Here is a 4,783-nt window from a genome sequence, read left to right on the forward strand (position 1 = left end):
TGTCATAGGTTATTTATTTTCTTTAGCTGTTTTCAAGATTTGTCTTCAGGGTTCCATAGTTTCGCTACAGTGTAAGTGTGGATGTTTTTAATTATCCCACTTGGGATTCAGTGGAATCTCTGAGAATTCCTGTGTTGCATCAGTTTTGGAGAATGCTCAGCCTTCTATCTTTGATGTGGTCTCCCCCCAGCTCTCTGTTCCGTAATCCTCAAGCTTTCTTTCTGTGATTTGTGTATTGTCACTTCAAACTTCCTCATCTCTATACCCCTGAAGGAAAATGGCACTTGAGATCCCGTTCGCTTAGCCCTTCTGCCATCTGTGTACTATCTTACATTCAGTCTGTCCACTGAGTTCTTATTCCCAATGATCATATTTTTTCTTTTTTTAAATGGAAAACACATAGTAGCACAAAGACTCAAACATCGGATATTATTTTTTTTAATTTATCTAAGATGATGTATTTAAAGGAATTATATGTATGTATACATAATGATAAAAAGAATTTAAGAAAGCCTTCAATATTAGATTTTGAGAAATGTTAAAGGTCAAACCAGGTCATGATTTGTATCAGGCTGGGGGCCTCTGAGGACCCTGTGAGTAATGCTAACAGCCTGGAATATGACTTTCTGGGGGTTGAAGGATGTCACCTTCATGGACAAATTATTAAAGCAGGAATGCCCTTGAGCTGGGACAGTGCCTGGAGGGGAGGGAAATGTAGAGGGCAGTGGCCGAGGAGGTGGTACCAATGGCCTACAGAGTGGGGGAGGGCCTGTGTCTGGCAGCGAAGGAGGGCTGTTGATGGTAGCAGGCACCCAGCCAGCGCCTGGAGAGTAGCCAGGGCTCCTTGGGCCACTTTCTTTTGGGGAGGCAGCAGTAGGGGGTGCCACTGGACTCCATGTCTGTGCAGGGACAATAGGTGGGCCTCTGGGACAGGGGGGAGCCACATCCCCAGCCCTACATCCAGATAGAGGTCCATATCTCAGGCTCAGCAGAGAAGCAGGAGATGGTGCCGGAGGATCTATCTTCCATGTGGGGCAGGTGATTTGGGCTGTGACTTCATTTACCCACATAAATGTAGGTAGAGGCCAGTTCTTTGACTCCACCTGACTTCTAGACATCTAAAGGAGAGGAGAGAAAACCTAGGTGAGTTCCCCGTCAGTGGGCAATGGAGGGGCCACCCCTCACACAGCATGCGTTCTTACATAGCAAGGAACCCCAGGGTCCGTGGGCTTCAATGAACTAACCCCATACCCCGTGGGGCTACAGCTTTTCAGAAGCTTTCTCAGGAACAAGAGAGGCCTCATAAACTGTCCAAAGTTCATTTTTAGGTTTGATCAGAACTCCAGTAAGAGAAACACTCATGTCTCCAAGTCCACTCCTCCTCTAAATAACTGACACGTTTGCCAAAGGCTATTACTATGCATTTATAAGTTCTATTTCTTTTATAAGGTATGAAGTGACGTTCCTTCCTGGTGAAATCTGAAAGCCCTTACCTTCTAGGTTAGAGTAGGTTTCAAGGTCTGAGCAGCTTTTCAGCTGTTAGATGCTGGGTGGAAAAGGTGGGTCCGACTGAGGAGCAGTGAGAAGACTTTGGGCCTGGGACTGGAATGCTACATGGGTTCCAAGGCCATGTTCACTGGGTTTGGGGGAAGGAAGGCTGCGAAGGAAAGGAACACGAGGAGGAGTGGCCAAAGACTGGTAGTCCCCTCTCCGCCCCATGGCCCTCTCCTTTTATTCTCTGGCACTAGCACCTGGCCTTTATGACAGCGAGGTCTTCAGCCAATCACAGCGCTCACCCTTCGCTGTCACAGTGGACTCTCCAAGGCAATTTGTGGAGGAGAGCACCTTTGCTACCAGTGTAAATATGTGCCTCTTTGCTTTTGCCAGTTGGCATGCCTGGGCAAGGGCAACTCTTAGTCCTGTGGACTTTAATTTTGGGAAATTTAATTTTGGGGAGTGGTCTGTATTTTTAAGGGTGAATTTATTTCTATGATATTTAAAAATATGAACAAATAAAATTAGATCAGGGCTATGCAAGGGAATCACTAACAAGGTGATTTAAGTGTATGCCAAAAGTACTGAGAGTTAACAGAATAGTGTGGTGACGAAAAAGGAACCTCTATAATTTGGGCATTTAAAAAAGTAGTCATTTTACCTGAGAGACTGCATTAGGGTTGTCCAGAGAAACAGAACCAGTAGGATGTATGTGTGTGTGTATGTGTGTGTAAGTGTGTGTGTATAGAGAGTTCTTATAAGGAATTGTCTCACATGATTATGAAGGCTGAGAAGTCCAGACCCAAGAGGGCTGCTGGTGTAGTTCCAGTAGATGTTGGAGGGCAAAGGCATGAGAAGACAGATGTCCTGGCTTGAAAACAGCCACACAGAGCTTTTTTTCCATTCAGGCCTTCAATGGATTGGATGAGGCCCACTTTCCACTAAGTTATGGAAATAGTGGAAACATATTTAACTTATGAAACCAGTATAGGAAATATAGGAAGTTTGAATCATGAGAAATAGAATATTGGTCTTAGTCAAACCAAAATATTGTGCTAACATGTTTTTAAATGATAATAAAGACTGAATAATGCTAAAGTCCTTTTTTTTAAATTGATGCCTTATTATCTCATAAGTAGTTACAAAGGCTATTAGGTAAATATACTTTTATTTTTTTTTACGAAATTACTGGTTTATTATAAAAGGATATAACCCAGGAACAGCTAGATGGAAGAGATGCACAGGGCAAGGGGAAAGGGTATGGAGTATCCATGCCCCGTCTGAGCAACCCGTCCCAGCATCTCCCTGTGTCCACCAGCCCAGAAGCTCCTAATTATACTTTCTAATGTCTGTAAATAGAAACACTTTAATAACGTTTCTTTCCTTTTTCTCATTTAGACAATTTTGGCTTTATCCAAACTAAATGTTTGTGGAGTATATGTATAACAACTGAACGCATTTTTTGATGAGTAAATCCTTCCCATCTTCAAGAGAGGGAAAAGAGAGGAAGTGTGATAGAAAAAAATAAGAGGGAATTGGCTTTAGACAGATAGCTAATCATTTTTCTCTGTAAGGAGAGAGGAGAAAGTTTAGACATGCACACACACAAAAAAGAGTGTCATATATCTGGTTCTGACATAATTTGGTCCTTGAAAATTATATCCAGCCATGAGATATTTAAAGCCAGCACTTATTAATTCCTTATGTGTGGAAAGGAAGGAAGTGATGCTTCCTGAGTGAAATAAAATTATGTGTTGCTCAGGCAAACAAGATTAATCATTTCCTCATGAGAATTCTTTCGTATTTTGGTGTCTAAAGTCTCCTTAAAATATATAACCGAATGTCAATGTTTGTTGATGAAAATTCAATTAACAAGTTAAGAAAAAAAATTTGTTCAAGCCAAACTGAGGATTATAATCTGGGAGACAGACTCTCAGAAGCTCTGAGAACCGTTCTGCCTGTTAGAAGTGGAAGGCACAGTCATGCACACTTTTGAGACAAAGGATTTTACATCAACATGACACTGACATTTTATTTAAAGTTCAACAGATATCCATAATCCAGGTAACATGTACAAAGAGAGAAGCAAGTCACCATGACCCCTCACAGAACTGGGAAAGAATGCTCATCTTTTAAGAAGTTATATTACTAGCATCAGAAGAAAGGAAAAAAAAATTGAACTTTACAGTTGAGCAGGCATTCCCACCTTTGAGGAGGTCCGGTTAATGTATAAGGCAGATGCACATTAGGGAGGGAGGGAGGAGGCTGAAACAGAAAGAATCTTATGTTTAAATTTTCCTGTCCTGCCTTAAAATATAAATTTTATTTCATCATGCCATGGAGTGATTTACCAGCCAACATTTTTGTTTACCTAATACATCTATGATTTCTGACTTTTAGCCATTAACCAACAGTGGAAAGAGCACTGGAAATAACATCAAAAGCTAATCCTGAACACTGTCTGAAGGTGCTGATGAGGGAGAAGATTCTCATATTTTACATTAGTTTTCACTAAGTAATATTTAGGGAGGCAATTTTTTTTTTTTTTTTTTTTTTTTGCAGTACACGGGCCTCTCACTGTTGTGGCCTCTCCCGTTGTGGAGCACAGGCTCCGGACGCGCAGGCTCAGCGGCCATGGCTCACGGGCCCAGCCGCTCTGCGGCATGTGGGATCTTCCTGGACCAGGGCACGAACCCGTGTCCCCTGCGTCGGCAGGCGGACTCTCAACCACTGCACCACCAGGGAAGCCTCCTAGGGAGGCAATTTTTGAGTTCAAATTGTGTTTAGAATCCTTCTCATACCAATTAAGAAAGCACACCATTGGACAGTCAGAATTTTGCTTTGTTTTTTGTTCTAAGATGCTTCTCAAATGAGTAATTTTGTCCATATCAGATTTCCTCCAAAGTGGCTACTAGGACTTCCCTGGTGGCGCAGTGGTTAAGAATCTGCCTGCCAATGCAGGGGACATGGATTCTAGCCCTGGTCCAGGAAGACCCCACATGCTGTGGAGCAGCTAAGCCCATGCGCCACAGCTACTGAAGCCCAAGTGCTTAGAGCCCGTGCTCCCCAACAAGAGAAGCCACCACAGTGAGAAGCCCATGCACCGAAAAGAAGAGTAGCCCCCCCTTGCTGCAACTAGAGGAAGCCCACGTGCAGCAACGAAGACCCAACGCAGCCACAAATAAATAAATAAATAAATAAATAAATAAGTGGCTACTATAATTCCAAATTATAATTGCTGAAATTGAGCCAGTGAGAAAGATACGCACGGGCATTAGCATCATAGTGA

Source organism: Tursiops truncatus, chromosome 10 (assembly GCF_011762595.2).
Source record: "Tursiops truncatus isolate mTurTru1 chromosome 10, mTurTru1.mat.Y, whole genome shotgun sequence".
NCBI classification, from domain to species: domain Eukaryota; kingdom Metazoa; phylum Chordata; class Mammalia; order Artiodactyla; family Delphinidae; genus Tursiops; species Tursiops truncatus.